Here is a 15197-nt window from a genome sequence, read left to right as displayed (position 1 = left end):
TCCATATATAGCTTTATTTAGACCTATTAATGGTTGTTTCTTAACCTTTCCAACGTCTAAATGTCATTTCAGTTAGCAATCATGAGAAGTAACATCTTTTTGGGAAGAAGTTCACACAAAAGTAAGTTCCGGTTTTTTTTTCAAGTGACTTACATGTATGCATTGTAGAGATAACACATGTACATACCTTACTGATGCTTTTTCAACAATGTGCTATAGTTATAATATTATACCTAGATAATGCTATAGACTATACTGGTCTAGGGCGGCATACTCCAAGTTCCAAATAAGTAACAGAGAAACATCTCTTGAAAAAATGTGATCAAACCCTTTCCATTTATTTTTGGCATTTTGTATGAGAAAATGTTTGCTTTATCTTCAAATATTCCTGGTGTAAAAAAATTGGGTGAATATGTGATAAATTGACAACTCGGTTTAGCTTTGAAGGGGAGCAGCCTAGAATCTGTTTACTGGTGAGTATATATAGATGCTATGACTCCAGTATTGTAAACCTTTGCCCCTTCAAGCTTCTTTAAAATCGCTTTGTCAAGCCGAGCCTATTACAATAATTAATGTAGGCCAAACAGTTCATGACAGTTGGCCTACCAGGGATATAGAGTCATGTGACCTTATAATATGGCACGGTACGCAACGCGAAGCGGAGCGTTCAGTTTCACCATAGCAACGCGAACGGTAAAGGACAAGCAAGTATTCTGGTGAATGTACTCCGTATATCTTCTTATAATAATATGATCATATCTCTTCCAGGAAATCCAGGGATATGGTTTGATGTCTATCCCTTATATCATATCAAGGGCTAGTATACCTATACTATAATGTACGATTGTATAGTGAGGTGTGGAGGGGAAAAGGGATCATGGCCAAAGTTCCCAAGATTAGAAGAACACATCATCCATAAACAAGTATTTTGTCCAAATAAAAACCCAATGCCAGAAAGAAACACAAAATCTCATTACAAATCAAAAATGGGTTTTAATTGTTAAAATCTGGAATGCCTGTATCTGTGAGTTATCATCGGACGTTATATTTTGTAGTTGCCAAGCATGCGGCTTCCGTTGAAGATGTTTTTAATAACAGATAACCGGACAGAAAACACTGCACATAAAGCAGTGTGCAGGGCATTTACTTGCTGACTCGGGATCAGTTCCGCGACACTGGTAATGAAACGAGGACGCCTCCTAATATGTGCGGGCAGAAATTTCCGTGGACTCTTTTAATCCGGGGACGATACATAACATGCTGGGTCTGTCCTCGGACTATAGCGGGGACGTATGTCACCTTATCTTACCAAAGGGAAATCAAGGATGTCGCGTCCTTTAGATACAGATGCATATAGTGACATATAAAACGCTTTCTCAGTTAAGAAAAGTCTTGCTTACGGTTGGAGGAGGGGGGGGGGGAGGGGGTGCGGGAGGAGATATCATTGATTAAAAAATCAATCCAGGGAGCTACCATCTTGTCAATCTTTGATGTCCAAATCTCAATGTTGTCTCTTCTAGTTTCACATTGCTCTTCGTTGCCATGGTTTCATTCTGGAAGTAAGCCGAGTTGCTTCTGCATGGTAACACTACCAGCAGGATAGCCTAGTTTGAGGAATTTGTAAAAGATCCTATCACCTAATCTTCCAAAAAACCACTTTATGCCAAAGACTGGATAAAACAAAGATTCTCATACGAATTTCACAACCATTAACAATATGTACAGCGATATTTGGACGTATAAACTTTTAAGTCTTCGCGTAGAATTTTCAATGAGCATTCAATACGTTGAGACTCCCTTTAATTCTGTTTTATATCCTGAAAGGGGGGGGGGGGGGGCGTTCATCATACTGTGTCTTTTCATCTTGATTGTTATTAATATTAATAATAATAGCTGGGTTTCGTCTCTCTATATTTAAAAAAAAGGAAAAGTTCACAAAAGGGGCAAATAACTCATTTGGCATGTTTTTTTTATGGTGGTCTCTTGTCAACTACGGGCTTTATACCCTACAAGACTGTGCCAAAAGATACACATAGGTTGATACTGTCAATAAATATATACATATCTATGGGGAGGACACAGTATGGCGACGCATATATTTGTTGTGGTTTACCCGGTTGTACCGTGCGGTGTATGACCTTGATCCATTTTCGAAATTCTCAGAATCCAACTATAGCGTGGTACTTATATATACTGCATGGTAGGTGTTATATACTGATTATAGGCCTGTATTGTTAGTTGAAACTACCATCACGTTCGTTTATAGCGGATGGTCATAACAAACGGGTACATTTTTGAGAGACGTTAGCTATTCTCATCATCTATGACATTGTCATTTTAACCATTTTCTTTTTCTACCTACATTGACGGGTTGAAAAAAACCCACTGTTAGCCGCTGGCTTATAGATGATTCCGTTTAACTATTGTTTGAAGGTTGTGATAAAGGAGAGATCATAACCTCAGTCAAGGGTATAAATGTGTTGTATTTATTATATAGCATTTTGGTGGCACGTATTTTTTATTACTTGCAGGAGGCATTAGGAATCTATGTGGTCGTGATGGCGTACTGGTGTTTGTGTGTGTGTGTGTTTGTGCGTGCGTGCGTCTGTGTGGATCTGACACTGTTGTATATATGCACGATAACTGAAACAAGTAAACGTGACGGCTGAACTGGACTTTTATAGAGCGTATGGTTTTTGGCTTAGTGATTAAAAGAACCCTGTTGAAAGTGTTGGAGGTTTTCATGTCATTTGAGGTCAATAGAGGTCAAAGTCTGAAAAACCTTGTTAGTACGATTACGCTTGTTTGTTATTGTTATAAGCCGAAAGTTTCAGGGTTGAGGAGGAACGGGAAGGGGAAGGGGAGGGGGGGGGGGTTAGGAGGGTGGAGGTCATTGCAGGGGGTAACTTTCCTATCATATATCTCCAATTTATGTCATATCTGATATTTCCTACATGAGTCACTTCGGTCGTAAACAGTTTTGAGTTTTTCACTTACCCCGTGACGGGTGGTACCATCAAAGTAGGGCATCCATGTATCATCAAGACTACGGTCCGATGCATCCAGTGTTCCATTTAGGTTAGGAGGATGATTAGAAACGTTCAATCGCAAACTTCGCACCCTTCTCTTCTTTCCTCATCATACAAACGAAATTGGAAATACCAACGATTGGAAAAGCTTGCCAAGTATAGTCACTGTTATCGCGAATTGAGTACTCTGTAGGTAAAATATAAGAAATAAGTTATATTATCAAAATGAACCGACTGTCTATGGGATAATCTTGTTTCTTTTCTCTTTACTTGCTGTAATGGGTTCTACCTCAACATTGTGTTCTTGTGGATAAAGTCATACACTGCGCAGTATATATATATATATATATATATATATATATATATATATATATATATATATATATATATATATATATATATATATATATATATATATATATATATATATATATATATATATATATATATATATATATTTATATATATAATTTATGATTATGTTGGTGATTCAGAACCTTTAGGAAAAAACTTTCAGCATTTTTTTTTAGCAGGCTAAGGGTTGGGGGGGGGGGCAATAATCATGACATTAAAGACATATTCTTCAGGTCATGGGGTATCTTTCGCTACACCATTGTAGACTCTTTTTGGGCGTTCCATAGTCTCTTTGCAACCTGAATGTACATTTGCTTGCATAGGACTTGATTAAGGTCGTTTTCAATTTATTAGTAAGCGAAAACTGTATAACAAGCAAAATTATAGGACTCCTTTTGAAAGTTCGCGTGATGATACACTGATGATAATAAATGACCGCAAAGTAATGCAACATCCGCGAGTTTTCCTGTACTTTCACAGGGTCACTGCAGTATAGCAAGTTAAGGCCTGGTTGGACAAGGAGCTGTCCATGCATGGTTCTCCCATGGAAATATGGCTTCTCCTGTGGTTTGACCGTTGGTACACTTTCAGTGGAAAAGTACTGATCATCTTCCCTCTATCAACATACCAACTCTAGAGTAAAAGGTCATTCTTGTGTACACAGGAGGAATTGCTCGTGTGTATACAGGCGCGCATATAGTTCCTCGAAGTTAAGATAACACGCCCGATTGGGTAAAAGTAACAAAACCTATACTAATATCCTTATTCTTTTGTATTATGGCCTGTAACAGTAGACAGGCATAGAGTCAAGATAGTAGAAGTCAATGAGAAGCTTGTATATAGAGAACCTTATATGCGAACTGTTTGGTTGAACTTGAGTGCCTGGGAACACTATTAGCCAATCATATGCGAACACTTTCTGCAGGATCAGGCAGAATGGATAATGTCTTCATGACACTTCAAGTGAAGCTTTTGAACAGCCCAGATGACGTCATAGAAACCGACGTCGTCACAGATGACGTCACGGTGATTCACCATCCTTGAATATAGTCGAAGGTTTATGCAAGTCAAAATTGGTTACATTCAACCAACCATATCTCGAGTGAGGAGCAATACTATTGAGATTGGGTTTTCAGACTCCAGTATAGATTGGAATACTTTCCTTTTCATCATAATTTTTACATTGCTCATCACCAGAAACGTTTCTTGTAAAGTGACACAGAATTACCATTCCTTGGTTAATGATTTATTGCAAATCTTTACATCCTTTTCTTTTCTGATTTTGTAAAATTTAACCTATATATAAAAAGAAAGAAATATATAATCGACTAGAGAGGAGGGGCCACCGTAGGGGTCATGCCACTACCTCAGGCTATCTCCAGTAAGGGGAGGTGGGAAGGGGGGGGGATTAAATTTCAGTCGGGAGATATTTATTAGGCTATTCAGTCAGCAAAGAATGAGACCACTCCTCAGTGACGAAGACGGCCTTCCATAAAGGTCCATGCCCTTACCTTAATCAGTCGGAGGGAATTTAGAACGTTCCCTACCCCCCGACCATTGAAATGTTGTCCAAGTCAGTGAAGCAAAGTGGGTGTGCATAATTTACTTTGATTGATCGTATCCAAATTGTGTTCCTCTTTCTCCCATTCTCCGTCTCCCTCTTCTCTTTAGCCCCTCCTAACCCCACCGAATCGGTGATTTAAACATTTCTCGGTCCATTGAATATTGCCATTAATTATAAAGTTATGTATTTCGATATAATTAATCATCCATACCAAGCATCGCTGTCCATCCAATCAACAAGCTCCATCCTTGTGACGTCATGCACGCGAACCTACTTTGGTTCATGTATATTTATTGTAACAATATGCAGTAGACCTTCTTATAGATCCCACGCAGTGCTTACCTGAATATAACCATTCTTGATGCTTATAAAATCCAAATAGGATATAATTCACAGAATATACCTCACCGACCGACAGATAATCTAACGGTTATTACTGATCAAGAGTTAGGCGTAGCCCACTTGCTATTATTCATAGCAATACAACTTCCAACAAGTTCTTCCAGGAAACTATTCGGTAATACAAGCAAAATAACAACGTTCACTGCAGTTCTGCTAGTACAAGCGGTTAACTTGAACATATGTAGCCTACACAGACTATACAAGTGTGGTTTTATGTCTTTGCTCTTTCACTTGTTATAGTTTTCTAGCCGGTTTTCTATTTTCTTCTTATTCATAACGAAATTTCAAAAGTCGATTTTGCCTTGCTGTCCAAAGAGGTGCAAAGAGGGTGTCCTGGAGGGTCATTTCTCGCTACCTACATCGCCAATAGGGGGAAATGGTTCAAATCCCGGATATGCTTTTAATTTTTTTACTTTGAGTCATGAAAGAATAAGACCACTTCTAAGCGCCACCCCCACCCAGTTTTTTTTTTCCACCGTAACACAAAACTGCAAGAATGTCATTAGCAAAACCACAACCCAGAGTTAAATCTGGACCTAACTGATAGTCTTATAACGTGCCTCAGAATGAACCATGCATTTGGAGCCTAAAATTTCTATTTTCTTTTCTGACGTAGGACCCCAATAGCCATCCCCTCCCCTCCTGGCTAGTCGGCTTCAAGAACATGGGCCACATCCTTGGTGCGCCCCTGACTCTTCCAGTAAGATTCATGCCCCCCCCTCCCCCTCTCATACCCTATGCCTAAATCAGGGAATTTAGAAGTTTGTGCCCACAGAGTTTGCAATCCTTCGCAAGTCACAGGCTGATATAAAGTAAAGCATTGTATATCATGATTAACAAATATCCCGTTTCGACACGGCACGCACACAGAAATGGCTAGACATTGATATATCAGTACGGTCAGGTTAGTGTAAAGGGCATGTCATTCTTATCGGGGTCACTCTGAATCTCGAAGAAAATGACCATACGTTATTTTCCAATGACTTTATACGTCTCACACTGTTTGGGAGTTGTCTTATTTGACTTTGTAAGACAGTAATTAGTTTGCAAATATTTTACTACAACTGAGGCTAGTATAGTTTCCTGGTATTCAAACTAGGGTCGGGGGGGGGGTCACCAAGCGAAGGAGAAAAATGAAACACCAGGGTGTAAGTCAACCATATACACACAGATACATTATATGCTCAATGTAACATTTCTCTGCTTGGTCAAACAGATTTTACATGAACCCATCATACAGATTATCTTGTTATCCATGCAGTGTTACCTTGGTCATATCTATTTCTTGCCACCAATTTGTAGCCAGAGAAAACAATTGATTAAAGTTTCAAAAGTGCATCTCACAACAATCAAAATACCTGCCTGAAAAGAACCTGGAACCTCAAGTTAGGCCATTAAATGTTTGTGATGAAAAAAAATTCTGTAGGTGGTCCTTAAAGTCTAATTGAGGTAAATTTGATAAACTCGACCACTAAAAAAACATCCTATATCGTTGGTTGAGAACATACATTGGATCAAGTAGGAGATACATTTGGCGTTCCATATATCAAGAGTAACCAGAGATAGTCATAGCGTTGAAGTTATTAGAAACCGTATAACAGAATTTAATTCGATATAGTGTATACTATATTGAGAGAAACTTTCTGAAGTACAAACATTGTACAGTTCGAACATGAATCAGCATAACTTTGTCAGCCTTCATTGAGAACATGAGCATTCTACATCATTGAAAACATACATGGGACCTAGTCGGGGAACACTGTTGGCGTTCAATACATCAAGAGTGACCAGAGAGAGAAATAGGAGCAATTGTTGAAAGTTAACAGAATCCGCCTATTAATAAACTTCTATTCGATTTACAGTCAGTTTCCCATTTTGAAGAGAAATTTCACGAATCACAGGCAGGTACTGCAGCTGGAACATGAATCAGCATATTGACAAATATTGTTATCTAAGTTTGATCAAATTGTTGGTATTCCAACTGCACAGTATATTACGATTTTGTTTACTATATATAGTCTAGCTTCAGCTGTAAATGCAACAGGCAGCTGTTTATCTCTCCTCGTTTACTTGGAATTCCCAGGCCAACATGGGTGCTATTTGAAAGCCTCGAGGCTTCATAGATGACTGGTTGAAGTGTTAGGTAAAGATGCCGGTACAGCCCTGTAATATCCCACCGAGCAGACGGCTTTGCCGCCGAGTTCGTGTCCAGGACGACGGGTATGTAAGTTTAATATAGTCTGATTACACAAATGACAGAACACTTGTGATGTGTAAAGTAACAACTTCCGTATGTGTTATAAACCCAGATGTAGCAGGAATTGGGTGTGGTATATATATACAAGAAGATACCGGTTTACAGCAGAATGTGTTCACTTTGTCCAGTTAATCCTCCATTCAAAGATATTTATTAAATTGAAAGATACAATAAGTCACCTTGAGTAATGTTTAGGTAAACGTAACTTGTTACTCCCTCACCCCAAATTCTGATAACCAATTTTAAAGTAACTCCCACACACACCAAATGAATATGGAAACGATTTCTAGTAAATGCAGTGGCGTAGGAAGGTACTTTTGAGTGGGGGGCTGAAGACTGATGGCCGGCCTGGGGGAGGGGCTTAAGGGGAGGGGGTGTCCCCTCCCCTTTGGAATTTTTTGGCATTTCCAGGTGTCCTCAGATGCAATTTGGTGCAATATAGCACACTTCAACTCCCACTCCATTTTGTAAAGAATTTTGCATTTTCACCTGGCCTTAAATGCAATTTGGTGCTCCAAATGAGATTTTTTTCTCATTTGGAAATGAAAAAGGGGTTTTCTGACTTGCGGAGCGGGGGGGGGGGGGGCGGAATGATACTTCCTCCCCCTATTTTTCACTGGGGGGCTTGCGCCCCCAGCCCCCCGGTTCCTACGCCCTTGAGTAAATGCCCAATTTTCATTGCATTGTATACAGCCACACCCAAGATAGTATTCCCTCAAGTTACATTTATCCTCTGGAAGGTGGGAGTGGCGGGTGGGGCGGTCAAGACTTTTAGAAAAGTACTATTGAGAAGTTTAAGCAATTTTAACCAGACTAAAATAGGATGCGATAGTGTTGATATTTACAGCGGGGCCAAAGTTCACGGTTCTTATTTTTCTGCAAGAGCCACTGTTTGTCCTAAAAGATATCATGAAACAAACAATAGCGATGCCTTTTCTATTACGTCAGTAGTCTAGTTTGGCATGAAAATATTAAGAATTAAATCCACACTTTTACTGCGCTATAGAGGCCCAGGTATAACTTAACAGATGACCTACCTCTGTATTATAAACCATACTTTAATGTCTCGACTCCATTTTGTTCAACTATATATAGACCACGCATCTTGCGACATTTCTGCTATTATCGACGAACATAATAATGTTACATTCATTGCACATGTCACGGTATTAACTTCTCTTTATCGTTATAATCAATGAGGGTTCAGTCCAGCCGCGATGTCTCAAGTCTCGCCGTCTGCAATCTGTGAAACAACTATTTCGTCGAATAGAGAAGCATGGGGTGATTTACAATTCACCCGGGCACCCAATCGTCATGTTCCGTCAAGGACAATTAACGCAATACAGAGATCACATCAAAGAGGAAATCTCTCGGCTGTATATGGACCTACGCATGGTATCCGGTGTTTTACTTGGACTTTACACAATGTTTGCGGATAATATCATTAATATGTGATCCGCCGGTCGAGTATACACTGCAGATAATATTAGCCGTGATTTTTTAAACGGTCCGTGGTGACGTTAGGTTGCTTCTGCAGCTGGTATAATAATCATTATATACTTATATAGCGCTTTTACATATAAAAAATAATATAATATTATCTCAAAGCACATTAAATGCGACTATAGTAGAGTAAATAATATATTGTAGCTGGGTAATTCTACAGGAGTAAAACGACCCCATGAACCTGTCAACGTAGTTATATTATTACATTGTAGGAAATGAATTGACTTTATTCTAACGTAGATAGGTACAGTATAACATATATAATATAACACATCGAGACTAAAATTCTGCTAATAGTGATCCTTTCATAAATCTGCAATTGAGAAGGGGAGGGGGGGGGGGGGGAGGAACCGAATAGGTATCACCGCATGGGCATGATAGAGAGGAGTATACAGTGTATATGGGCGAATATGACTGGCCTTGTTCAGAATGATACAATAACATAAGTCAACGCGGAATGTTGAATGGATTCTCACGTCTGTATTACACAACACTGTTATTCCACATCAAAGTGGCAACTTTTTTATTTCTGAAGTTATTGCTTTGGGAATCCTTCTTTTTATTGGCAGTTTAACCACGCACTTTTGGAAGGAGGCCAGTAAATACCCAAAAATGTCACAGCTACTCGTGCAAACTCGAATAGCGAGGTTTCCTATAATCGTCCCATACAGACAAACCACCCCATTCACCAAACTTATACTGTTTCAAGTTTCCTGGAATTGTTTTCTACAAACTAAAGTTTATCAAACGAGGTTGTTAAAATCATTTCGATGACTATGACCATTATGGCCGATTATAAGCTATTGACGAAACGGCTATTTATATCAGTTATATAGGTCGTTGGCGTGCAGCATTATAAAATACCAGTATATATATATATATATATATATATATATATATATATATATATATATATAGCCTATATGAACAAATGGAATGGAAGGATCGTTTTCATACTGGAATAAAAGCAAAACAAATTTTACAGATCAATATTTACTTTGGAAAAGAGCCAAAATATCCGCATTTGCCCCACAAATTCCCTGCAGGCTATCTATTTAAAAATCCTCAATTTGTTTTGTAATAAATCCCGGAAGTATATATCTTTTGGGCATTTTTGTTACTGGTGTAAAAATCAATGATTTTTGAGGTACTTTTTCGATGTCGTCTGTGTATTTTTGTGTGTAGTTTACGAAGTAACAATGTTATGTACTAAGAGTATAAATACCAGAGTGACAGAGCGTGGCCGGCGTGAGGGAAGGGAAAGGGGACGGGGAGGGGGGGGGGGGGTGGTTGGCTAGACATGACTGGGCGGGAGACAGATTCTTGTTTTGTCTAAAACGATTGATTCTCTTTCATTAGCTATGTATGGAGCATTGTACATATTGTATAGGGTTAAGGCCTGCGAAAATCTTCGGGGCTAATAAGCTCAGGTAAATTTGAATGTCAAAACGTCCGTATGTGCAATACATGATCAAGTATGTATCATTGAGACAACTGCTGTACAGTGCATGCTTCGTGAACACAAGAAAAAATAAAATAAATGAGGGCTGGTCAAAAGATAGTAAATTCAAACATTTTTCAATGAATCTGAAGCCCGATGTTTTGTCAATAATACTGTCTTACAAAATCGCCGGTAGTTTTCAGCCAACACAATAATGAGTTTCCATAAATATTACCAGCAAATTTCGGAAGACACCGGTAGTATCTAGAACGCGAGAGGCTAGTAGTAGTAGGACATTGTGGATCAAGGGATTTATTTAAGCGGTGACGTGCACAGGATTTCAAAAGTGAGGCGAATTGTAAGGCTTTGCCCCTCCCCCCCCCCCCCCCTCCGCCCACCCCCATTGTGAATGTTCCACAATGTTGTGTGATAAGCTGTTCCAAGCCTTAAAACAAAGGGTGGCTAAATACACACACTGCTTGCAATAGTCCACGAACATCGCTTATGGTATTATAAAGTCTAATATGTAGTAAAATAGTGTTTCTAAATCTGGCATATTTACAAGTCTGTCTGCTGGTCAGCTACCACCCACTACACTATACGGAAACAATCGTCTGTGGATATTGCCAAAAAGTGTCGTTGCTATAAGATGAATCACCCAACCCTCGTATACATGGAATTATTTCAAACCCTAGAGAGAACTTCCTGATTTCAAGTATGACTTCCTTTATTTTAACACTCGTTTTTATTTCACGCTTCAGTTTGTTCAATGAACAAGAAATTAGTTCCTCTCACAGGTACTTAAAGGTGTTTTAATAAAGCGATTTATTTTTAACCATAGTGTTATAAATGCAGTTACTTTGAAACCTTTCTTGTGTGTGTGTGTGTGTGTGTGTGTTTTTTTGTTGTTTTTTTTGGAGAAATTTGAAAAAAAACGTGACCCAATATGCATGACCGTAAATTATGTCGTATTGTGCCTGATAAGAGACAAACTTTATGTTTGTAAGAAGGGACAGAGGAGGGAACGGGGGGGTGGGGGGTTGAGGCTTTGTTGGGGTATGAGAGAGCGGGGGTGGGATAGGCCGGACGAGGCGTTAGCGTAGTGGCATCAGAAAGGTTAAATCTCATGATGTATTAAAATATTATCATATAATTTTGAAAATGATGAGTGGCCTTTCATCGGTTAGCGGACTGTATATATTGACTCTGTTCCTATACATGGAACGCCAAAAGGAGCACGTAAGACAAATCTTTGGCTTTATTCAATGAAATCCGGTTAGCCTTTTGGCGTTCCATACCTCGGCAGGGTAGAGCAACAAGATGATTTCTGACATCCACATAGGTCGAAGGTCGCTGAAAAGCATATGTAGAACTTAAATGTCCTAATGATCTACCATCTGCCCGTATGATAACTGATGACTTGGGCCATCGGCTTGAAAGTCCATGCTTGGACTAGTCTATCATTGCACGCTTACCCACCATGACCGTGCATATAGGCGACCTTCAATCCTCCTGATATATTAGCTTTAATTCCATCCCATTTAACAAACAATCATCATAAATAATGTTGATGACGGAAAACATGGCTTGAAACGATGGCTTGAAAACATGGCTTGAAAGCATGGCTAGAAAGTCATTTAAGTATGATCCATTTATGGAGTGTTAGCTCAGTGGTTAACGCCGGTGCCTTTCAATCATAAGGTCCCCGGTTCGAGTCACTCCCAGATTAATGTATGTCGTCCAGTTACAGAGTTGTTGACAATTAACAATTCATAATCATTGACGTTAAATATGAATGTTAGAGACTGACTTCGGTCAGCTTGCGGCTTTGATAAGCCAATGCGGCTTCTTCGCGAGTTCCTGCTTGCAGGAGGATCTAATATATACCTGATACATTTACAGACTGTACTTGGCAATGTCCTACCTTTCACGCGGATGTATATACACACTATATATAGCCTGTTCTGCGATCGTGGTATAGCGTTTACCCCCAATATAGCCTATAACAAACTGAATCATTCCAGTGAAACAGCCATGTCAAGTATTTCCTGCTGACAATGTTGCGTAATTGGATCAAACTTCGATCTTAAAAGATTGTATATACTAGGATTTATCCAACTGGTATATAATTAGTTATAAATACTGTGAATAATTGACCGCGTGCATTGAATCCCAAGTTTGAACAGGGAGTTGTTATAACTCAAGCTCCTTGAGTTTGAATAGGGGAAGATTACGTGGGCGAAATTCAGGACTATATTTGTAACTTACTAATCTCTTGACACACAGACACTGTTCCACTTACTGCAGGAGAAACATTGAGAAAATTCATGAACTTATTTCGGCTTCGAAAACCACTACTTTGATGCATATATGCCAACCAGGATCTTCTAGCTCTTAACATGTACACCAAAAAGAGAGGCACACTGGTTAATACTATTTTACAATAATTATAACGATACCATATAACGATATTTTGGATACATTGTATATTTTTCCCCGTTCAATTCTATAGTTTTTTCCTATATAATCTCCTTGAAATGTGAGCTATCAGTGTGTGACCCTCAATTCGAGACTTGAGCTCAAAACGGAAATTTATCTTCAGTTCAAATTTGTTTGCTAAATATGTGTCAGTATATATGTTACAATTAGTGAATGCTGTACTATACACTAAAGTAAATGATGTCTTCCAGGATGTGCGGTTTTCAGTGTTTCGATGCAAAGAGCTGTACCCCATACAGGGGTATAGTACAAACACGCCTCAGAAGTATTCAATATTGGACGTCTTAACTTTCACATTTGTCTTTTCTTGTGGAGGACCCCAGAGGACCCTTACATAGAACCACTGTCGCGCCTCTCTTTTCGTTACATTTTTGCATCTGCCTGTATGACTCTAACAACCAGTCCGGGAGGGGGTGGGGTTGAATTTAGAACTTGACCCCCTACTTTTGAAACCGTGTGCACGTCACTGACGCATGCATGTGGAATATACGTAGGCCACAGAATATAGCCTATACTATGGACTATATATAGTCCACAGTATGTAGCCTATACTGTGGACTGTATATAGTCCACAGTATATAGCCTATACTGTGGACTGTATATAGTCCACAGTATATAGCCTATACTGTGGATTAACAGGACCAGTAACTGTATGTGGAGGTGAATATATTATGTACGACCTTCAAGTTATTGAGAGTTTTAAACGTCTTGTCGGTGTAGTGATACCCCAGACTGACTTAACCTTAGCTGTCCCGCTAGTACATATATATATTATATAATATTATATTATATATATATATATATATATATAAATATATATATATATATATATATATATAGCTATTCGTATATGCAGTACCGTTAACAACAGAACTGTTCAGTATCTCACGTTGCAGCCTCGCTCACGATCTTTTAATGTCTTACACAGTCATGAGAATTATTGACCAAACCGCTTTGGTGACATTTTGGTCCATTTTCCTCCGCGTTTGTGGGTTAAGCCTGTCTGAGTTTTTTAGACCTAACTTTTAAACTGAACGATGGTTGTGGTCGACCACAATCGCGCCAGGTATTATTCAAGCCTGAAGAAAAGGGAGTTTGCGGTATTGTGTGGCTCTCCAAACTTTTTTTTTTCAAGAGCTAAATTTGCGCAGACTTCTCGACCAGGAGGGTTACTAGCTGAGAATCACTTCCTCCCTACTGTGTGAGTAAATTTGATTAACAATGGGTTAAATAGCCCGACACAATGTGGGGGAAGTGTTTACAATGCTAACTAGCTGGTATCAATGCGAAGAAGTATGTCTTTGATCTCAGACACAGATCGTTAAGAACTGTTATAAAAGATTGCTCTGATGGAGTAACAAATCTCCTATTGTGATCATTCTCAAGTTAGGCCTATAGACGTATATACTCCATAAATTATTACTGAACCAGAATTGTGGTTATGCAAGAATCATAACCACCACCACCGCCGCCGGGCTACTTGGCCTATAACCATGATTTGACTAGGATGATAAAAGATTATATTGTCCCGCAAAATATGAGAGCCAAAAAAAAGAAGAAAAAAAAAGAAGCTAAAACCAAGTCTAAGCGTTTCTAAACTTAAAATTAACCATATTGGTAGCGTCATCTTTAGAAAAAGTTTCGCATTTGCGAAGAACTTATTTTTAGAATTTTTTGTGCACTCGAGGCAGTTGTCTGAGGATGGTTAAGCTATACTTCAAGTTACAGTCACGCATGTAGGTAGCTATATGGTGACATGGTTGAGCCATTGCGTTGTTTCAAGTAGGCCTAAGCCGGATGCACATTTGTAATAATGTCAATGGGCCGACTGATTGGTCGGGCAATCGGGTTGCACCGGAGCAATAGGAGGGCCCACTATAGCCTCCATGACATCCTTATCCAATATGTTACATTTTTACGCTTGTGTACAAGTTGTTTGAATATGATGGACCATATACATCTCTAAGATATTGTCCAATATTATAAGTTGTAATTTGTTGTAATTCATAAAACTGTTGGTACGACAATTTATTTCCTGAATTAAAGATAAACCAACTAACGAGTGCAGTAATTAATCATTCGATTGTGGCATATAGCCGTACAAGACGGAGCACCTTTGGTTCATTTTGGTTCATTCATGATTTG

At 38.9% G+C, this 15197-nt stretch overlaps 1 long non-coding RNA gene across 2 annotated transcripts in view; it reads right to left on the bottom strand.

Moving 5' to 3' along the window:
- The window catches only part of LOC139959385 (uncharacterized), a 74032-nt gene that overhangs the window by 45591 nt on the left and 13244 nt on the right, over positions 1-15197 (bottom strand). For both annotated transcript variants that reach the window (XR_011790079.1, XR_011790078.1), the window contains exon 2: positions 2998-3216. This is a non-coding gene — a long non-coding RNA (uncharacterized lncRNA). The remainder of the gene's footprint in view (positions 1-2997; positions 3217-15197) is intronic.

Source organism: Apostichopus japonicus, chromosome 19, assembly GCF_037975245.1.
Source record: "Apostichopus japonicus isolate 1M-3 chromosome 19, ASM3797524v1, whole genome shotgun sequence".
NCBI lineage: Eukaryota > Metazoa > Echinodermata > Holothuroidea > Aspidochirotida > Stichopodidae > Apostichopus > Apostichopus japonicus.
Note: the sequence above shows the minus strand (reverse complement) of the source record. Positions and strands in the feature narration are given on the sequence as shown.